General features: G+C 45.6%; 28 pseudogenes; all 28 read right to left on the reverse strand.

Moving 5' to 3' along the window:
- Window positions 1-273: 273 nt before the first annotated feature.
- On the reverse strand, window positions 274-392 carry LOC148269234 (5S ribosomal RNA; annotated as a pseudogene).
- A 560-nt stretch (window positions 393-952) lies between these two features.
- LOC148269235 (5S ribosomal RNA) lies at window positions 953-1,071 on the reverse strand (annotated as a pseudogene).
- Window positions 1,072-1,632: 561 nt separating this feature from the next.
- Window positions 1,633-1,751, reverse strand: LOC148269236 (5S ribosomal RNA; annotated as a pseudogene).
- A 561-nt stretch (window positions 1,752-2,312) lies between these two features.
- LOC148269237 (5S ribosomal RNA) lies at window positions 2,313-2,431 on the reverse strand (annotated as a pseudogene).
- Window positions 2,432-2,638: 207 nt separating this feature from the next.
- On the reverse strand, window positions 2,639-2,757 carry LOC148269238 (5S ribosomal RNA; annotated as a pseudogene).
- An 883-nt stretch (window positions 2,758-3,640) lies between these two features.
- On the reverse strand, window positions 3,641-3,759 carry LOC148269239 (5S ribosomal RNA; annotated as a pseudogene).
- A 914-nt stretch (window positions 3,760-4,673) lies between these two features.
- Window positions 4,674-4,787, reverse strand: LOC148269240 (5S ribosomal RNA; annotated as a pseudogene).
- A 206-nt stretch (window positions 4,788-4,993) lies between these two features.
- Window positions 4,994-5,107, reverse strand: LOC148269241 (5S ribosomal RNA; annotated as a pseudogene).
- A 1,202-nt stretch (window positions 5,108-6,309) lies between these two features.
- Window positions 6,310-6,423, reverse strand: LOC148269242 (5S ribosomal RNA; annotated as a pseudogene).
- A 62-nt stretch (window positions 6,424-6,485) lies between these two features.
- On the reverse strand, window positions 6,486-6,604 carry LOC148269243 (5S ribosomal RNA; annotated as a pseudogene).
- A 511-nt stretch (window positions 6,605-7,115) lies between these two features.
- On the reverse strand, window positions 7,116-7,234 carry LOC148269244 (5S ribosomal RNA; annotated as a pseudogene).
- Window positions 7,235-7,765: 531 nt separating this feature from the next.
- Window positions 7,766-7,884, reverse strand: LOC148269245 (5S ribosomal RNA; annotated as a pseudogene).
- Window positions 7,885-8,447: 563 nt separating this feature from the next.
- LOC148269246 (5S ribosomal RNA) lies at window positions 8,448-8,563 on the reverse strand (annotated as a pseudogene).
- Window positions 8,564-11,459: 2,896 nt separating this feature from the next.
- LOC148269247 (5S ribosomal RNA) lies at window positions 11,460-11,573 on the reverse strand (annotated as a pseudogene).
- A 205-nt stretch (window positions 11,574-11,778) lies between these two features.
- On the reverse strand, window positions 11,779-11,897 carry LOC148269248 (5S ribosomal RNA; annotated as a pseudogene).
- Window positions 11,898-13,108: 1,211 nt separating this feature from the next.
- LOC148269249 (5S ribosomal RNA) lies at window positions 13,109-13,227 on the reverse strand (annotated as a pseudogene).
- Window positions 13,228-13,789: 562 nt separating this feature from the next.
- On the reverse strand, window positions 13,790-13,908 carry LOC148269250 (5S ribosomal RNA; annotated as a pseudogene).
- A 561-nt stretch (window positions 13,909-14,469) lies between these two features.
- LOC148269251 (5S ribosomal RNA) lies at window positions 14,470-14,588 on the reverse strand (annotated as a pseudogene).
- Window positions 14,589-14,795: 207 nt separating this feature from the next.
- On the reverse strand, window positions 14,796-14,914 carry LOC148269252 (5S ribosomal RNA; annotated as a pseudogene).
- A 208-nt stretch (window positions 14,915-15,122) lies between these two features.
- On the reverse strand, window positions 15,123-15,241 carry LOC148269253 (5S ribosomal RNA; annotated as a pseudogene).
- Window positions 15,242-15,802: 561 nt separating this feature from the next.
- LOC148269254 (5S ribosomal RNA) lies at window positions 15,803-15,921 on the reverse strand (annotated as a pseudogene).
- Window positions 15,922-16,481: 560 nt separating this feature from the next.
- LOC148269255 (5S ribosomal RNA) lies at window positions 16,482-16,600 on the reverse strand (annotated as a pseudogene).
- Window positions 16,601-17,160: 560 nt separating this feature from the next.
- On the reverse strand, window positions 17,161-17,279 carry LOC148269256 (5S ribosomal RNA; annotated as a pseudogene).
- Window positions 17,280-17,840: 561 nt separating this feature from the next.
- Window positions 17,841-17,959, reverse strand: LOC148269257 (5S ribosomal RNA; annotated as a pseudogene).
- Window positions 17,960-18,166: 207 nt separating this feature from the next.
- LOC148269258 (5S ribosomal RNA) lies at window positions 18,167-18,285 on the reverse strand (annotated as a pseudogene).
- Window positions 18,286-18,816: 531 nt separating this feature from the next.
- On the reverse strand, window positions 18,817-18,935 carry LOC148269259 (5S ribosomal RNA; annotated as a pseudogene).
- Window positions 18,936-19,142: 207 nt separating this feature from the next.
- LOC148269260 (5S ribosomal RNA) lies at window positions 19,143-19,261 on the reverse strand (annotated as a pseudogene).
- An 855-nt stretch (window positions 19,262-20,116) lies between these two features.
- On the reverse strand, window positions 20,117-20,235 carry LOC148269261 (5S ribosomal RNA; annotated as a pseudogene).
- Between the last annotated feature and the right edge of the window lie 1,148 nt (window positions 20,236-21,383).

Here is a 21,383-nt window from a genome sequence, read left to right on the forward strand (position 1 = left end):
CGCCAAAGCACACTTAACTGCGGAGTTCTGATGGGATCTGGAGCATTTGTGCTGGTATGATCCCACCTGTTTCATTTCGTGCTGAAAATACATACACTGCTTCTCCTTCCCTCCCCCCTCCCATCATTTGTTTCCTTGTGCGTTCACACTACACCTCACATTCTCGTTCTAATATCGATTAAAATGCCCCTGCTTCTTGACTCACATTTACGTATAAACCAAAAGACCAAAGTTCCAGTCGTGCGTAATGTCGAACGACTCGTCTGTAAAAAAATGGTGCGACACGAGGACTTCCCAGGAGGTCACCCATCCGAGTACTACTCTCGCCCAAGAACACTTAACTGCAGAGTTCTGATGGGATCCGGTGCATTAGTGCTGGTATAATCGTACCTGTTTAATTTCGCACCGCAAATACATACACTCATTCTCCTTTCTTCCCACTCCCGTCATTTGTTTCCTTGTGCGTGCGCACTGCACCTCCCGTTCTCGTTCAGATATCAAGTAAAATGCCACGGCGCCGTGACTCAAATTTGCGAATAAACCTGCGGACCATAATTCAAGTCGCGTGTAACGTCGAAAGAATCATCTTCAAAAAAATGTGTGCAACACAAGGACTTCCCAATAAAATGGGTGAAAGATAAGGACTTCGCAGGAGGTCACCCATAATAGTACTACTCTCGCCCAAGCACCCTTAACTGCGGAGTTCTGATAGAATCCGTTGCATTAGTGATGGTATGATCGCTCATGTTTCATTCTGCGCTGCAAATACATACACTCTTTCTCCTTCCATCCCCCCTCCCGTCATTTGTTTCCTTGTGCGTGCTCTATTCATCTCTCATTCTCGTTCTAATATCAAGTAAAATGCCCTGGGACCGTGACTCACCTTTGCGAATGAACCAGCGGTTCATAATTCCATTCGCGCGTAACGTCGAACGACCCAACCGAAAAAAAATGGGTGCAACACGAAGACTTCCAAGGAGGTCACCCATCCGAGTACTACTCTCGCCCAAGCACACTTAACTGCATAGTTCTGATGGGATCTGATGCATTAGTGCTGGTATGATGGCACCTTTTTAATTTCGCGCTGCAAATACATACACTCCTTCTCCTTTCTTCCCCCTCCCGTCATTTGTTTCCTTGTGCGTGCGCATTGCACCTCCCGTTCTCATTCAAATATCAAGTAAAATGCCACGGCGCCATGACTCACATTTGTAAATAATCCTGCAGACAATAATTCAAGTCGCACGTAACGTCGAAAGAATCATCTACAAAAAAATGGGTGCAACACGAGGACTTCCCAAAAAAATGGATGAAATATAAGGACTTCGCAGGAGGTTGCCCATCCTAGTACTACTCTCGCCCAAGCAACCTTAACTTGCGGAGTTCTAATAGAATCAGTTGCATTAGTGGTAGTATGATTGCTCATGTTTTATTCTGCGCTGCAAATACATACACTCCTTCTCCTTCCATCCCCCCTCCCGTCATTTGTTTCCTTGTGCGTACACTCTACATCTCTCCTACTCGTTCTAATATTAAATATAATGCCCCGACACCGTGACTCACCTTTGTTAATGAACCAGCGGTTCATAATTCCATTCGCGCGTAACGTCGAACGATCCATCTGAAAAAAAATAGGTGCAACACGAGGACTTCCCAGGAGGTCACCCATCGGAGTACTACTCTCGCCCAAGTACACTTAACTGCGGAGTTCTGATGGGATCCGGTTCATTAAAGTTGAAATGATCGCACCTGATTAATTTCGCGCTGCAAATACATTCACTCCTTCTCCATTCTTCCCCCTCCAGTCATTTGTTTCTTTGTGCGTGCGCACTGCACCTCCCATTCTCGTTCAAATATCGAGTAAAATGCCACGGCACCATGACTCACATTTGCAAATAAACCTGCGGACCATAATTCAAGTCGCGTGTAACGTCGAAAGAATCATCTGCAAAATAATGGGTGCAACACGAGGACTTCCCAAGAAAATGGGTGAAATATAAGGACTTCGAAGGAGGTGACCCATCCTAGTACTACTCTCGCCCAAGTACCCTTAACTTGCAGAGTTCTGATAGAATCCCTTGCATTAGTGCTGGTATGATCGCTCATGTTTCATTTTGCGCTGCAAATACATACACTCTTTCTCCTTCCATCCCCTCTTCTGTCATTTGTTTCCTTGTGCGTGCACTCTTCATCTCTCTTTCTCGTTCTAATATTAAGTAAAATGCCCCGGCACCGTGACTCACCTTTGCGATTGAACCAGCAGTTCATAACTCCATTTGCGCGTAACGTCGAACGACCCATCCGAAAAAAAATGGGTGCAATACGAGGACTTCCGAGGAGGTCACGCATCCGAGTACTACTCTCGCCCAAGCACACTTAACTTCGGAGTTCTGATTGAATCCGGTGCATTAGTGCTGGTATGATCACACCTGTTTCATTTCGCACTGCAAATTAATACACTCCTTCTCCTTTCTTCCCCTTCCCGTCATTTGTTTCCTAGTGCTTTCACACTTCACCTCTCCTTCTTGTTCTAATATCAATTAAAATGCCCCTGAGTCTTGACTCACATTTGCGGATAAACCAGCGGACCATAGTTTCAGTCGCGCGTAACGTCGAACGACCCATCTGAAAAAAAAAATGGGTGCAACACAAGAACTTCCCAGGAGGTAACCCATCCTTGTACTACTTTCGCCAAAGCACAATTAACTGCGGAGTTTTGATGGGATCCGGTGCATTTGTGCTGGTATGATCGCACCTATTTCATTTCGTGCTGAAAATACATACACTCCTCCTTTCCTCTCCCCTCCCATCATTTGTTTCCTTGTGCGTTCACACTGCACCTCTCCTTCTTGTTCTAATATCGATTAAAATGCCCCTGCTTCTTGACTCACATTTGCGTATAAACAAGCGGACCATAGTTCCAGTCGCACGTAACGTCGATCGACCCGTCTGAAATAAAATTGGTGCGACACGAGGACTTCCTAGGAGGTCACCCATCCGAGTAATACTCTCGCCTAAGAAAACTTAACTGCGGAGTTCCGATGGGATCCGGAGTATTAGTGCTGGTATGATAGAAACTGTTTATTTTCGCACTGCAAATACATACACTCCTTCTCCTTTCTTCCCCCTCCCGTCATTTGTTTCCTTGTGCGTGCGCACTGCACCTCTCGTTCTCCTTCTAATATAAAGTAAAATGCCACGGCGCCGTGACTCACATTTGCGAATAAACCTGCGGACAATAATTCAAGTCGTGCGTAACGTCGAAAGAATCATCTGCCAATAAATGGGCGCAACACGAGGACTTCCCAAGAAAATGGGTAAAAAATAAGGACTTCGTAGAAGGTAACCAATCCTAATACTACTCTCGACCAAGCACCCTTACCCGCGGAGTTCTGATAGAATCCGTTGCATTAGTGCTAGTATGATCCCTCATGTTTCATTCTGCGCTGTAAATACATACACGCTTTCTCCTTCAATCCCCCATCCTGTAATTTGTTTCCTTGTGCGTGCACTCTGCATCTCTCCTTCTAATTCTAATATCTAGTAAAATTACCCAGCACCGTGACTCACCTTTGCGAATGAACCAGCGGTTCATAATTCCATTTGTGCGTAACGTCGAACGACCCATCCGAAAAAAAAATTGGTGCAACACGAGGACTCCCTAGGAGGTCACCCATCCAAGTACTACTCTCGCCCAAGCACACTTAACTGCGGAGTTTTGATGGGATCAGGTGCAATAGTGCTGGAATGATCGCACCTTTTTAATTTCACGCTGCAAATACATAAACTCCTTCTCCTTTCTTCCCCCTCCCGTCATTTGTTTCCTTGTGTGTGCGCACTGCACCTCCCGTTCTCGTTCTAATATCAAGTAAAATGCAACGGCGCCGTGACTCACATTTGCGAATAAACCTGCGGATCATAATTCAAGTCGCGCGTAACGTCGAAAGAATTATCTACAAAAAAATTGGTGCAACACAAGGACTTTCCAAGAAAATGGGTGAAATATAAGGACTTCAAAGGAGATGACCCTTCCTAGTACTACTCTTGCCCAAGTACCCTTAACTTGCGAAGTTCTGATAGAATCCGTTGCATTAGTCCTGGTATGATCGCACCTGTTTCATTTCGTGCTGCAAATACATACACTCATTCTCCTTTCTTCCCCCTCCCGTCATTTGTTTCCTTGTGCGTGCGCACTGCACCTCCCGTTCTCGTTCTAATATCAAGTAAAATGCCAAGGTGCCGTGACTCACATTTGCGAATAAACCTGCGGACCATAATTCAAGTCGCGCGTAACGTCGAAAGAATCATATGCAAAAAAATGAGTGCAAGACGAGGACTTCCCAAGAAAAGGGGTGAAATATAAGGACTTCGCAAGAGGTCACCCATCCTAGTACTACTCTCGCCCAAGCACCCTTAACTCGCGGAGTTTTGATAGAATCCGTTGCATCAGTGCTGGTATGATCGCTCATGTTTCATTCTGCGCTGCAAATACATACACTCTTTCTCCTTCCATCCCCCCTCCCGTCATTTGATTCCTTGTGCGTGCACTCTGCATCTCTCCTTCTCGTTCTAATATCAAGTAAAATGCCCCGGCACCGTGACTCACCTTTGCGAATGAACCAGTGGCTCATAATTCAATTCGCGCGTAACGTCGAACGACCCATCCAAAAAAAAAAATGCAACACGAGGACTTCCCAGGAGGTCACCCATCCGAGTACTACTCTCACCAAAGCACACTTAATTGCGGAGTTCAGATCCGGTGCATTAGTGCTGGTATGATCGCACCTGTTTCATTTCGCGCTGCAAATAGATACACTCCTTCTCCTTTCTTCCCCCTCCCGTCATTTGTTTCCTGGTGCGTTCACACTTCACCACTCCTTCTCGTTCTAATATCAATTAAAATGCCCCTGCGTCTTGACTCACATTTGCGTATAAATGAGCGGACCATAGTTCCAGTCGCACGTAACGTCGAACGACCCATCTGAAAAAAAAAAGGGTGCAACACGAGAACTTCCCAGGAGGTCACCCATCCGAGTACTACTCTCGCCCAAGCACACTTAATTGCGGAGTTCAGATCCGGTGCATTAGTGCTGGTATGATCGCACCTGTTTCATTTCGCGCTGCAAATACATACACTCCTTCTCCTTTCTTCCTCCTCCCGTCATTTGTTTCCTGGTGCGTTCATATTTCACCTCTCCTCGTTCTAATATCAATTAAAATGCTCCTGTGTCTTGACTCACATTTGCGTATAAACCAGCGGACCATAGTTCTAGTCGCGCGTAACGTCGAATGACCCGTCTGAAAAAAAATTGGTTCGACAAGAGGACTTTCCAGGACGTCACCCATCCGAGTACTACTCTCGCCCAAGCACACTTAACTGCGGAGTTGTGGTGGGATCCGGTGCATTAGTGCTGGTATGATCGCACTTTTTTCATTTCGCGCTGCAAATGCATACACTCCTTCTCCTTTCTTCCCCCGACTTTTTTTTTCCTGGTGCGTTCACACTTCAACTCTCCTTCTCGTTCTAATATCAACTAAAATGCCCCTGCATCTTGACTCACATTTGCGTATAAACCAGCGTACCATAGTTCCAGTCGCGTGTAATGTCGAACGACCCGTCTGAAAAAAAATTTGTGCGGCACAAAGACTTCTCAAGATACACCCATCCGAGTACTACTCTCGCCCAAGCACACTTAACTGCGGAGTTCTGATGGGATCCGGTTCTTTAGTGATGGTATGATCGCACCTGTTTTATTTCGTGCTGCAAATACATAAACTCCTTCTCATTTCTTCCCCCTCCCGTTATTTGTTTCCTTGTGCGTGCGCACTGCAACTCCCGTTCTCGTTCAAATATAAAGTAAAATGTCATGGCGCCGAGACTCACATTTGTGAATAAACCTACGGACCATAATTCAAGTCACGCGTAACGTCGGAAGAATCATCTGCAAAAAAATGGGTGCAACACGAGAACTTCCCAAGAAAATGGGTGAAATATAAGGACTTCGCAAGAGGTCACCCATCCTAGTACTACTCTCGCCCAAGCACCCTTAACTCGCGGAGTTTTGATAGAATCCGTTGCATTAGTGCTGGTATGATCGCTCATGTTTCATTCTGCACTGCAAAGACATACACTCTTTCTCATTCCATTCCCTCTCCTGTCATTTGTTTCCTTGTGCGTGCACTCTGCATCTCTCCTTCTCGTTCTAATATCAAGTAAAATGCCCTGGTACCGTGACTCACCTTTGCGAATGAACCAGCGGTTCATAATTCTATTCGCGTGTAACGTCAAACGACCCATCCGAAAAAAAATGGGTGCAACACAAGGACTTCCGAGGAGGTCACCCATCCGAGTACTACTCTCGCCCAAGCACACTTAACTGCGAAGTTCAGATCCAGTGCATTAGTGCTGGTATGATCGCACCTCTTTCATATTGCGCTGCAAATACATACACTCCTCCTTTCTTTCTCCTCCCGTCATTTATTGCCTGGTGCGACACGAGGACTTCCCAGGAGGTCACCCATCCGAATACTACTCTCGCCCAAAAAAACTTAACTGTGGAGTTCTGATGGGATCCGGTGCATTAGTGCTGGTGTGATCGCACCTGTTTAATTTCGCGCTGCAAATACATACACTCCTTCTCCTTTCTTCCCCCTCCCATCATTTGTTTCCTTGTGCGTGCGCACTGCATCTCCCGTTCTCGTTCAAATATCAAGTAAAATGCCACGGCGCCGTGACTCACATTTGTGAATAAACCTGTGGACTATCATTCAAGTCGCGCTTAACGTCAAAAGAATCATCTGCAAAAAAATAGGTGCAACACGATGATTTCCCAAGAAAATGGGTGAAATATAAGGACTTCGCCGAGTTCTGATAGAATCCGTTGGATTAGTGCTAGTATGATCGCTCATGCTTCATTCTGCGCTGCAAATACATACACTCTCTCTCCTTCTATCCCCCCTCCTGTCATTTGTTTCCTTGTGCGTGCACTCTGCATCTCTACTTCTCGTTCTAATATCAAGTAAAATGCCCCGGCATCGTGACTCACCTTTGTGAATGAACCAGCGGATCATAATTCCATTCGCGCGTAACGTCGAACGATCCATCCGAAAAAAAATGGGTTTAACACGAGGACTTCCCAGGAGGACACCCATCTGAGTACTACTCTCACCCAAGCACACTTAACTGCGGAGTTCTGATGGGAGCCAGTGCATTAGTGCTGGTATGATCGCACCTGTTTCACTTCGCGCTTCAAATACATACACTCCTTCTCCTTTCTTCCCCCCTCTCGTCATTTGTTTCCTGGTGCGTTCGCACTTCACCTCTCCTTCTTGCTCTAATATCAATTAAAATGCCCCTGTGTCTTGACTCACATTTGCGTATAAATCAGCGGACCATAGTTCCAGTGGCGCGTAACGTCGAACGACCCATTTGAAAAAAAAAGGGTGCAACACGAGAACTTCCTAGGAGGTAAAATATCCTTGTACTACTTTTGCCAAAGCACACTTAACTGCAGAGTTCTGATGGGATCAGGTATATTTGTGCTGGTATGATCGCAGCTATTTCATTTGGCGCTGAAAATAAATACACTCCTTCCCCGTCCCTCCCCCCTCCCAATATTTGTTTTTTGTGCGTTCACACTGCACCTCTCATTCTCATTCTAATATCGATTAAAATGCACCCTGCTTCTTAACTCACATTTGCGTATAAACCAGCAAACCATAGTTCCAGTTGCGCGTAACGTCGAACGAACCGTCTGAAAAAAAATTGGTGCGACACGAGGACTTCCTAGGAGGTCAACCATCCAAGTACTACTCTCGCCCAAGCAAACTTAACTGCGGAGTTATGATGTGATCCGGTGCATTAGTGCTGGTATGATCGCATCTGTTTAATTGCGCGCTGCAAATACAAACACTCATTCTCCTTTCTTCCCCATTCCGTCATTTGTTTCCTAGAACGTTCACACTGCACTTCCCGTTCTCGTACAAATATCAAGTAAAATGCCACGGTACTGTGACTCACATTTGCGAATAAACCTGCGGACCATAATTAAAGTCACGCATAACGTCGAAAGAATCATCTGCAAAAAACTGGGTGCAATACGAGGACTTCCCAAGAAATTGGATGAAATATAAGGACTTCGCAGGAGGTCACCCATCCTAGTACTACTCTCGCCCAAGCACCCTTAACTTGCGGAGTTCTGATAGAATCCGTTGCATTAGTGCTGGTATATGATCGCTCATGTTTCATTCTGCGCTGCAAATACATACACTTTTTCTCCTTCAATCCCCCCTCCCGTCATTTGTTTCCTTGTGCGTGCACTCTCCATCTCTCCTTCTTGTTCAAATATCAAGTAAAATGCCCCGGCACTGTGACTCACCTTTGCGAATGAACCAGCGGTTCATAATTCCATTAGTGCGTAACGTCGAACGACCCATCCGAAAAAAAATGGGTGCAAAACGAGGACTTCCCAGGAAGTCACCCATCCGACTACTTTCGCCCAAACATACTTAACTGCGGAGTTCTGATGAGATCCGGTGTATTAGTGCTGGTATGATCGCACCTGATTAATTTTGCGCTGCAAATACATTCACTCCTTCTCCTTTCTTCCCCCTCCCGTCATTTGTTTCCTTGTGCGTGCGCACTACACCTCCCGTTCTCGTTCAAATATCAACTATAATGTCACGGCGCCGTGACTCACATTTGAAAATAAACTTGCGGACCATAATTCAAGTCGCGCGTAACGTCGAAAGAATCATCTGCAAAAAAATGGGTTCAACACGATAATTTCCCGCATAAATAGGTGAAATATAAAGACTTCGCAGGAGGTCACCCATCCTAGTACTACTCTCGCCCAAGCACCCTTAACCACAGAGTTCTAATAGAATCCGTTGCATTAGTGCTGGTATGATCGGTCATGTTTCATTCTACGCTGCAAATACATACACTCTTTCCCGTTCCGTCCCCCCCACCGTTATTTGTTTCCTTGTGCGCGCACTCTGCATCTCTCCTTCTCGTTCTAATATAAAGTAAAATGCCCCGGCACCGTGACTCACCATTGCGAATGAACCAGCGGTTAATAATTCCATTCGCGCGTAACGTCGAACGACCCATCTGAAAAAAAATGGGTACAAAACGAGGACTTCCCAGGAGGTCACCCATACGAGTACTACTATCGCCCAAGCACACTTAACTGCGGAGTTCTAATTGGATCCAATGCATTAGTGTTGTTATGATAGTACCTGATTAATTTTGCGCTGCAAATACATTCACTCATTCTCCTTTCTTCCCCCTCCCGTCATTTGTTTCCTTGTGCGTGCGCACTACACCTCCCGTTCTCGTTCAAATATCAAGTATAATGCCACGGTGCATTAGTGCTGGTATGATCGCACCTGATTAATTTTGCGCTGCAAATACATTCACTCCTTCTCCTTTCTTCCCCCTCCCGTCATTTGTTTCCTTGTGCGTGCGCACTACACCTCCCGTTCTCGTTCAAATATCAACTATAATGTCACGGCGCCGTGACTCACATTTGAAAATAAACTTGCGGACCATAATTCAAGTCGCGCGTAACGTCGAAAGAATCATCTGCAAAAAAATGGGTTCAACACGATAATTTCCCGCATAAATAGGTGAAATATAAAGACTTCGCAGGAGGTCACCCATCCTAGTACTACTCTCGCCCAAGCACCCTTAACCACAGAGTTCTAATAGAATCCGTTGCATTAGTGCTGGTATGATCGGTCATGTTTCATTCTACGCTGCAAATACATACACTCTTTCCCGTTCCGTCCCCCCCACCGTTATTTGTTTCCTTGTGCGCGCACTCTGCATCTCTCCTTCTCGTTCTAATATAAAGTAAAATGCCCCGGCACCGTGACTCACCATTGCGAATGAACCAGCGGTTAATAATTCCATTCGCGCGTAACGTCGAACGACCCATCTGAAAAAAAATGGGTACAAAACGAGGACTTCCCAGGAGGTCACCCATACGAGTACTACTATCGCCCAAGCACACTTAACTGCGGAGTTCTAATTGGATCCAATGCATTAGTGTTGTTATGATAGTACCTGATTAATTTTGCGCTGCAAATACATTCACTCATTCTCCTTTCTTCCCCCTCCCGTCATTTGTTTCCTTGTGCGTGCGCACTACACCTCCCGTTCTCGTTCAAATATCAAGTATAATGCCACGGTGCATTAGTGCTGGTATGATCGCACCTGATTAATTTTGCGCTGCAAATACATTCACTCCTTCTCCTTTCTTCCCCCTCCCGTCATTTGTTTCCTTGTGCGTGCGCACTACACCTCCCGTTCTCGTTCAAATATCAACTATAATGTCACGGCGCCGTGACTCACATTTGAAAATAAACTTGCGGACCATAATTCAAGTCGCGCGTAACGTCGAAAGAATCATCTGCAAAAAAATGGGTTCAACACGATAATTTCCCGCATAAATAGGTGAAATATAAAGACTTCGCAGGAGGTCACCCATCCTAGTACTACTCTCGCCCAAGCACCCTTAACCACAGAGTTCTAATAGAATCCGTTGCATTAGTGCTGGTATGATCGGTCATGTTTCATTCTACGCTGCAAATACATACACTCTTTCCCGTTCCGTCCCCCCCACCGTTATTTGTTTCCTTGTGCGCGCACTCTGCATCTCTCCTTCTCGTTCTAATATAAAGTAAAATGCCCCGGCACCGTGACTCACCATTGCGAATGAACCAGCGGTTAATAATTCCATTCGCGCGTAACGTCGAACGACCCATCTGAAAAAAAATGGGTACAAAACGAGGACTTCCCAGGAGGTCACCCATACGAGTACTACTATCGCCCAAGCACACTTAACTGCGGAGTTCTAATTGGATCCAATGCATTAGTGTTGTTATGATAGTACCTGATTAATTTTGCGCTGCAAATACATTCACTCATTCTCCTTTCTTCCCCCTCCCGTCATTTGTTTCCTTGTGCGTGCGCACTACACCTCCCGTTCTCGTTCAAATATCAAGTATAATGCCACGGCGTAGTGACTCATATTTGCAAATAAACCTGCGGACCATAATTCAAGTCGCGCGTAACGTCGAAAGAATCATCTGCAAAAAAATGGGTTCAACACGAGGACTTCCCGCGAAAATAGGTGAAATATAAAGACTTCGCAGGAGGTCACCAATCCTAGTACTACTCTCGCCCAAGCACCCTTAACCACGGAGTTCTGATAGAATCCATTGCATTTGTGCTGGTATGATCAGTCATGTTTTATTCTACACTGCAAATACATACACTCTTTCCCGTTCCATCCCCGCCACCATCATTTGTTTCCTTGTGCGTGCACTCTGCATCTCTCATTCTCGTTCTAATATAAAGTAAAATGCCCCGGCACTGTGACTCACCATTGCGAATGAACCAGCGGTTCATAATTCCATTCGCGCGTAATGTCGAACGACCCATCCGAAAAAAATGGGTGCAACACGAGGACTTCCCAGGTGGTCACCCATCCGAGTACTACTCTCGCCCAAGCACACTTAACAACGGAGTTCAGATCCAGTGCATTAATGCTGGTATGATCGCACCTGTTTCATTTGGCGCTGCAAATACATACACTCCTTCTCCTTTCTTCCCCCTCCCATCATTTGTTTCTTGGTGCGTCCATACAACACCTCTCCTTCTCGTTCTAATATCGATTAAAATGCCCTTGCTTCTTTACTCACATTTGCGTATAAACCAGCGGATCATAGTTCCAGTCGCGCGTAACGTCGAACGACCCGACTAAAAAAAAATTTGTGCGACACGAGGACTTCCCAGGGAGTCACCCATCCGAGTACTTCTCTCGCTTAAGCACATTTAACTGCAGAGTTCTGATGGGATCCGGTGCATTAGTGCTGGTATGATCGCACTTGTTTTATTTCGCGCTGCAAATACATACAATCCTTCTCTTCTCTTCCCCTCTCTCGTCATTTGTTTCCTTGTGCGTGCGCACTGCACCTCCCGTTCTCGTTCAAATATCAAGAAAAAGCCACGGTGCCGTGACTCACATTTGGGAATAAACCTACGGACCATAATTCAAGTCGCGCGTAACGTCGAAAGAGTCATTTGCAAAAAAATAGGTGCAACACGAGGGCTTCCCAAAAAAATGGGTGAAATATAAGGACTTCGTAGGAGGTCACCCATCCTAGTACTACTCTCGCCCAAGCACCCTTAACCGCGGAGTTCTGATAGAATCCGTTGCATTAGTATTGGTATGATCGCTCATGTTTCACTCTGCGCTGTAAATACATATACTCTTTCTCCTTCTATCGCCCCTCCCGTCATTTGTTTCCTTGTGCGTGCACTCTGCATCTCTCCTTTTCGTTCTAATATCAAGTAAAATGCCCCGGCACCGAGACTCACATTTGCGAATGAACCAGCGGTTCATAATTCCATTCGCGCATAACGTCGAACGACCCATCCGAAAATAAATGGGTGAAACACGAGGACTTCCTAAGAGGTCACCCATCTGAGTACTACTCTCGCCCAAGCACACTTTACTGTGGAGCTCTGATTGGATACGGTGCATTAGTGCTGGTATGATCGCACCTGTTTCATTTCGCGCTGCAAATACATACACTCCTTCTTCTTTCTGCCCCCTCCCGTCATTTGTTTCCTGGTGCGTTCACACTTCACCTCTCCTTCTCGTTCTAATATTAATTAAAATGTCCATGTGTCTTGACTCATATTTGCGTATAAATCACCGGACCATAGTTCCAGTCGCGCGTAACGTCGAACGACGCATCTGATAAAAAAAATGGGTGCAACACGAGAACTTCCCAGGAGGTAACCCATCCTTGTACTACTTTCGCCAAAGCACACTTATCTGCGCAGTTCTGATAGAATCCGTTGCATTAGTGCAGGTATGATCGAACCTGTTTCATTTCGCGCTAAAAATACATACACTCCTTCTCCTTCCCTCCTCCCTCTTGTCATTTGTTTCCTTGGGCGTTCACACTGCACCTCTCCGTCTCGTTCTAATATCGATTAAAATGCCCCTGCTTCTTGACTCACATTTGCGTATAAACCAGGGGACCATAGTTCTAGTCGCGCGTAACATCGAACGACCCGTCAGAAAAAAAATTGGTGCGACACGAGGACTTCCCATTTGATCACCCATCCGAGTACTACTCTCGCCCAAGCACACTTAACTGTGGAGTTTTGATGGGATCAGGAGCAATAGTGCTGGTATGATCGCGCCTATTTAATTTCGCGCTGCAAATACATACACTCTTTCTCCTTTCTTCCCCCTCCCGTCATTTGTTTCCTTGTGCGTGAGCACTGCACCTCCCGTTCTCGATCTAATATCAAGTAAAATGCCACGGCGCCGTGACTCACATTTGCGAATAAACTTGCGGATAATAATTCAAGTCGCGCGTAACGTCGAAAGAATCATCTGCAAAAAAATTGGTGCAACACGAGGACTTCCCAAAAAAATAGGTGAAATATAACGACTTCGCAGGAGGTCACCCATCCTAGTACTACTCTCACCGAAGCACCCTTAACTTGCGGAGTTCTTATAGAATTCGTTGCATTAGTGCTGGTATGATCGCTCATGCTTCATTCTGCGCTGCAAATACATACACTCTTTCTCCTTCCATCCCCCCTCCCGTCATTTGTTTCCTTGTGCGTGCACTCTACATCTCTCCTTCTCGTTCTAATATCAAGTAAAATTCCCCGACACCATGACTCACCTTTGCGAATGAACCATCTATTCATAATTCCATTCACGCGTAACGTCGAACGACCCATCCAAAAAAAAAGTTGGTGCAACACAAGGACTTCTCGAAAGGTCACCCATCCGAGTACTACTCTCGCCCAAGCACACTTAACTGCGGAGATCTGATGGGATCCGGTGCTTTAGTGTTAGTATGATCGCACCTGTTTAATTTCGCGCTGCAAATACATACACTCCTTCTCCTTTCTTCCCCCTCCCGTCATTTGTTTCCTTGTGCTTGCGCACTGCACCTCCCGTTCTCATTCAAATATCAAATAAAATGCCACGGTGCCGTGACTCACATTTGCGAATAAACCTGCGGACCATAATTAAAGTCACCGTAACGTCGAAAGAATCATTTGTAAAAAAATTGGTGCAACACGAGGACTTCCCAAGAAAATGGGTGAAATATAAGGACTTCGCAGGTGGTCACCCATCCTAGTACTAGTCTCGCCCAAGCACCCATAACTTGCGGAGTTCTGATAGAATCCGTTACATTAATGCTGGTATGATCGCTCAGGTTTCATTCTGCGCTGCAAATTCATACACTCTTTCTCCTTCAATCCCCCCCTCCTGTCATTTGTTTTCTTGTGCGTGCACTCTGTATCTCTCTTTCTCATTCTAATATCAAGTAAAATACCCCAGCACCGTGACTCACCTTTGCGAATGAACCAGAGGTTCATAATTTCATTCACACATAATGTCAAACGACCCATCCGAAAAAAAATGGGTGCAACATGAGGACTTCTCATGAGGTCACCCATCAGAGTACTACTCTCGCCCAAGCACACTTAACTGCGGAGTTCTGATGGGATCTGGTGCATTAGTGCTGGTATGATCGCACCTGTTTATATTCGCGCTGCAAATACACACACACCTTCTCCTTTCTTCCCCCTCCCCTCATTTGTTTCCTGGTGCATTCACACTTCACCTCTTCTTCTCGTTCTAATATCAATTAAAATGCCCCTGCGTCTTGACTCACATTTGCGTATAAACAAACGGACCATAGTTCCAGTCGCGCGTAATGTCGAACGACCCATCTGAAAAAAAAAATGGGTGCAACACGAGAATTTCCCACGAGGTAACCCATCCTTGTACTACTTTCGCCAAAGCTCACTTAACTGCGGAGTTCTGATGGAATCCGGTGCATTTGTCCTAGTATGAAAGCAACTGTTTCGTTTCGTGCTGAAAATACATACACTCCTTCTCTTTCCCTCCCCCCTCCCATTATTTGTTTCCTTGTGCGTTCACACTGCACCTCTCCTTCTCGTTATAATATCGATTAAAATGCCCCTGCATCTTGACTCACATTTGTGTATAAACCAGCGGACCATAGTTCAAGTGGCACGTAACGTCGAACGACCCGTTTGAAAAAAAAGATTTGTGCGACACGAGGACTTCCCAGGAGGTCACCCATCCAAGTACTACTCTCACCCAACCACACTTAACTGCAGAATTCTAATGGGATCCGGTGCATTAGTGTTGATATGATCGCACCAGTTTAATTTTGCGCTGCAAATACATACACTCTTTCTCCTTTCTTCCCCCTCCCGTCATTTGTTTCCTTGTGCGTGGGCACTGCACCTCCTGTTCTCGATCTAATATCAAGTAAAATGCCACGGCGCCGTGACTCACATTTGTGAATAAACCTGCAGACCATAATTCAAGTCGTGCGTAATGTCGAAAGAATCATCTGCAAAAAAATTGGTGCAACACAAGGACTTCCCAAAAAAATAGGTGAAATATAACGACTTCGCAGGAGGTCACCCATCCTAATACTACTCTCGCCGAAGCACCCTTAACTTGCGGAGTTCTTATAGAATCCGTTGCATTAGTGCTGGTATGATCGCTCATGCTTCATTCTGCGCTGCAAATACATACACTATTTCTCTTTCCATCCCCGCTCCCGTCGTTTGTTTCCTTGTGCGTGCACTCTGCATCTCTCCTTCTCATTCTAATATCAAGTAAAATGCCCCGGCACCGTGACTCACCTTTGCGAATGAACCAGCGGTTAATAATTCCATTCGCGCCTAATGTCAAGCGACCCATCCGAGAAAAAATGAGTGCAACACGAGGACTTCCCAGGAGGTCACCCATCCGAGTACTACTCTCGCCCAAGGACACTTAACTGCGGAGTTCTAATGGGATCTGGTTCATTAAAGTGGAAATGATCGCACCTGATTAATTTCGCGCTGCAAATACATTCACTCCTTCTCCATTCTTCCCCCTCCAGTCATTTGTTTCCTTGTGCGTGCGCACTGCACCTCCCGTTCTCGTTCAAATATCGAGTAAAATGCCACGGCGCCATGACTCACATTTGTGAATAAACCTGCGGACCATAATTAAAGTCACGTGTAATGTCGAAAGAATCATCTGCAAAAAAATGGATGCAACACGAGGACTTCCCAAGAAAATGGGTGAAGTATAAGGACTTCGCAGGAGGTCACCCATCCTAGTACTACTCTCGCCCAAGCACCCTTAACTGCGGAGTTCTGATAGAATCTGTTGCATTAGTGCAGGTAAGATCGCTCATGTTTCATTCTGCGCTGCAAATACATACACTCTTTCTCCTTCCATCCCACCTCATGTCATTTATTTCCTTGTACGTGCATTTTGCATCTCTTTTTCTTGTTCTAATATCAAGTAAAATACCCCGGCACCGTGACTCACCATTGCGAATGAACTAGCGGTTCATAATTCCATTCGCGCGTAACGTCAAACGACCCATCCAAAAAAAAATGGGTACAACAAGAGGACTTCCCAGGAGGTCACCAATTCAAGTACTACTCTCGCCCAAACACACTTAACAACGGAGTTCTGATGGGATCCGGTGCTTTAGTGCTGGTATGATCGCACCTGTTTCATTTGGCACTACAAATACATACACTCCTTATCATTTCTTCCCCCTCCCGTCATTTGTTTCCTTGTGCGTGCGCACTGTACCTCCCGTTCTCGTTCTAATATCAAGTAAAATTCCACGGTGCCGTGACTCACATTTGTGAATAAACCTGCAGACCATAATTAAAGTCGCGTGTAACATCGAAAGAATCATCTGCAAAAAAATGGGTGCAAGACGAGGACTTCCCAAGAAAATGGGTGAAATATAAGGACTTCGCAGGAGGTCACCCATCCTAGTACTACTCTCGCCAAAGCATCCTTAACTGCGGCGTTCTGATAGAATCCATTGCATTAATGCAGGTATGATTGCTCATGTTTCATTTTGCGCTGCAAATACATACACTCTTTCTCCTTCCATCCCACCTCCCGTCATTTGTTTCCGTGTGCGTGCACTCTGCATCTCTCTTTCTAGTTCTAATATCAAGTAAAATGCCCCGGCACCGTGACTCACTTTTGCGAATGAACCAGCGGTTCATAATTCCATTCGCGCGTAACGGCGAACGACCCATCCGAAAAAGAATGGGAGCAACACGAGGACTTCGCAGGAGGTCACCCATCCGAGTACTACTCTCCCCCAAGCATACTTAACTGCGGAGTTCTGAAGGGATCCGGTGTTTTAGTGCTGGTATGATCGCACCTGTTTAATTTCGTGCTACAAATACATACAGTCATTCTCCTTTCTTCCCCCTCCCGTCATTTGTTTCCTTGTGCGTGCGCACTGCACCTCCTGTTTTCGTTCAAATATCAAGTAAAATGCTACGGCGTCGTGACTCACATTTGCAAATAAACCTGCGAACCATAATTCAAGTCGCGCGCAACATCCAAAGAATCATCTGCAAAAAAATGGGTGCAACACGAGAACTTCTCAAGAAAATGGGTGAAATGTAAGGACTTCGCAGGAGGTCACCCATCTTAGTACTACTCTCGCCCAGGCAACCCTAACTTGAGGAGTTCTGATAGAATCCGTTGCATTACTTCTGGTATGATCGCTCATGTTTCATTCTGCGCTGCAAATACATACACTCTTTCTCCTTCCATCCCCCCTCCCGTCATTTGTTTCCTTGTACGTGCACTCCGCATCTCAGCTTCTCGTTCTAATATCAAGTAAAATGCCCCGGCACCGTGACTCACCTTTGCGAATGAACCAGCGGTTCATAATTCCATTCGTGCGTAACGTCGAACGACCCATCCGAAAAAAAATGGGTGCAACACGAGGACTTCCCAGGAGGTGACCCATCCGAGTACTACTGTAGCCCAAGCACACTTATCTGCGGAGTTCTGATAGGATCCGGTGCATTAGTACTGGTATGATCGCACATGTGTCATTTCGCGCTGCAAATACATACACTCCATCTCCTTTCTTCCCCCTCCCGTCATTTATTTCCTGGTGCATTCACACTTCACCTCTTCTTCTCGTTCTAATATCAATTAAAATGCCCCTGCGTCTTGACTCACATTTGCGTATAATCCAGCGAACCATAGTTCCAGTTGCGCGTAACGTCGAACGACCCATTTAAAAATAAAAATGGGTGCAATACGAGAACTTCCCAAGAGGTAACTCATCCTTGTACTACTTTCGCCAAAGCACACTTAACTGCGGAGTTCTGATGGGATCCGATGCATTTGTGCTGGTATGATCGCACCTGTTTCATTTCGTGCTGAAAATACATACACTCCTTCTCCTTCCCTCCCCTCTCCCATAATTTGTTTCCTTGTGCGTTCACACTACACCTCTCCTTCTCGTTCTAATATCGATTAAAATGCTCATGCTTCTTGACTCACATTTGCTTATAAACCAGCGGACTATAGTTCAAGTCGCAGGTAACGTCGAACGACCCGTCTGAAAAAAAATTGGAGCGACACGAGGACTTCCCAAGAGGTCACCCATCCGAGTACTACTCTCACCTAAGCAAACTTAACTGCGGAGTTTTGATGGGATCTAGTTCATTAGTGCTGGTATGATCGCACCTGTTTAATTGCGCGCTGCAAATACATACACTTCTTGTCCTTTCTTCCCCCTCTCGTCATTTGTTTCCTGGTGCGTTCAAACTTCACCTCCCGTTCTCGTTCTAATATCAATTAAAATGCCCCTGCGTCTTGACTCACATTTGCGTATAAACCAGCGGACCATAGTTCTAGTCGCGCGTAAAGTCAAACGACCCATCTGAAAAAAAAAAGGGTGCAACACGAGAACTTCCCAGGAGGTAACCCATCCTTATACTACTTTCGCCAAAGCACACTTAACTGCAGAGTTCTGATGGGATCCGGTGCATTTGTGCTGGTATAATCGCACCTGTTTCATTTCATGCTGAAAATGCATACACTCCTTCTCCTTCTCTCCCCCCTCCCATCATTTGTTTCCTTGTGCGTTCACACTGCACCTCTCCTTCTCGTTCTAATATCGATCAAAATGCCTCTGCTTCTTGACTCACCTTTGCGAATGAACCAGCGGTTCATAATTCCATTCGCGCATAACGTCGAACGACCCATCCAAAAAAAAAATTGGTGCAACACGAGAACTCCCTAGGAGATCACCCATCCGAGTACTACTCTCGCCCAAGCACACTTAACTGCAGAGTTCTGATGGGATCCGGTGCATTAGTGCTGGAATGATCGTACATGTTTCATTTTCTGCTGCAAATAAATACACTCATTCTCATTTCTTCCCCCTTCCGTCATTTGTTTCCTGGTGCGTTCACGCTTCACCTCTCATTCTCGTTCTAATATCAGTAAAAATGCCCCTGCATCTTGACTCACATTTGCGTATAAACTAGCGGACCATAGTTATAGTCGCGCGTAACGTCGAATGACCCATCTGAAAAAAAAATGGGTGCAACACGAGAACTTCCCAGGAGGTAACCCATCCTTGTACTAGTTTCGCCAAACTACACTTAACAGAGGAGTACTGATTGGATCCGGTGCATTTGTGCTGGTATGATCGCACCTGTTTCATTTTGTGCTGAAAATATATACACTTCTTTTCCTTCCCTCCCCCCTCTCTCCATTTGTTTCCTTGTGCGTTCACACTACACCTCTCCTTCTTGTTCTAATATCGATTAAATTGCCCCTACTTCTTTACTCACATTTGCGTATAAACCAGCTGACCATAGTTCTAGTCGCGCATAACGTCGAACGACCCGTCTGAAAAAAAATTGGTACGACACGAGGACTTTCCAGGATGTCACCCATCCGAGTACTACTCTCGCCCAAGCACACTTAATTGTGGAGTTCTGATGGGATCCGTTGCATTAGTGCTCGTATGATCTCTCATGTTTCATTCTGCGCGGCAAATACATACACTCTTTCTCCTTCCATCCCCCATCCCGTCATTTATTTCCTTGTGCGTGCACTCAACATCTCTCCTTCTCGTTCTAATATCAAGTAATATGCCCCGGCACCGTGACTCACCTTTGCGAATGAACCAGCGGTTCATAATTCCATTCGCACGTAAAGTCAAACGACCCATCCGAAAAAAATGGATGCAACACGAGGAATTCCCAAGAGGTCACACATCCGAGTACTACTCTCGCCCAAGCACACTTAACTGCAGAGTTCTGATGGGATCCGGTGCATTAGTGCTGGAATGATCGCACCAGTTTCATTTTGCGCTACAAATACATACACTCCTTCTCCTTTCTTCCCCCTCTCGTCATTTGTTTCCTGGTGCATTCACACTTCACCTCTCCTTCTCGTTCTAATATCAATTAAAATGCCATGCGTCTTGACTCACATTTGCGTATAAACCAGCAGACCATAGTTCCAATCGCGCGTAACGTCGAACGACCCGTCTGAAAAAAAATTTATTACAATACGAGGACTTCCTAGGAGGTCACCCATTCGAGTACTACTCTCGCTCAAGGACACTTAACTGCGGAGTTGTGATGGGATCCAGTGCATTAGTGCTAGTATGATCGCACCTGTTTAATTTCGCGCTGTAAATACAAACACTCCTTCTCCTTTCTTCCACCTCCCGTCATTTGTTTCCTTGTGCGTGCGCATTGCACCTCCCTTTCACGTTTAAATATCAAGTAAAATGCCACGATGCCGTGACTCATATTTGCGAATAAACTAGCGGACCATCATTCAAGTCGCGCGTAACGTTGAAAGAATCATTTGCAAAAAAATTAGTGCAACACGAGGACTTCCCAAGAAAATGGGTGAAATATAAGGACTTCGCAGGAGGTCACCCATCCTAGTACTACTCTCGCCCAAGAACCCTTAAGTTGCATAGTTCTTATAGAATCTGTTGCATTAGTGCTGGTATGATCGCTCATGTTTCATTCTGCGCTACAAATACATACACTCTATCTCCTTCCATCCCCCCTCCCGTCTTTTGTTTCCTTGTGGGTCCACTCTGCATCTCTCCTTCTCGTTCTATTATCAAGTAAAATGCCCCGGTACCATGACTCACCTTTGCGAATGAACCAGCGATTCATAATTCAATTCACGCGTAACGTCGAACGTCCCATCCGAAAAAAAATGGGTGGAACACGATGAATTGCCAAGAGGTCAAGCATCCGAGGACTACTCTCGCCCAAGTACACTTGACTGCGGAGTTCTGATGGGTTCCGGTGAAGTAGTGCTGGTATGATCGCACCTGTTTCATTTTGCGCTGTAAATACGTACACTCCTTCTCTTTTCTTCCCCCTCCTGTCATTTGTTTCCTGGTGCGTTAACACTTCACCTCTCATTCTCGTTCTAATATCAATTAAAATGCCCTTGCGTCTTGACTCACATTTGCGT

The sequence above is a fragment of the Carica papaya genome, chromosome 1, assembly GCF_054855325.1.
Source record: "Carica papaya isolate Zhongbai chromosome 1, ASM5485532v1, whole genome shotgun sequence".
Lineage (NCBI taxonomy): Eukaryota > Viridiplantae > Streptophyta > Magnoliopsida > Brassicales > Caricaceae > Carica > Carica papaya.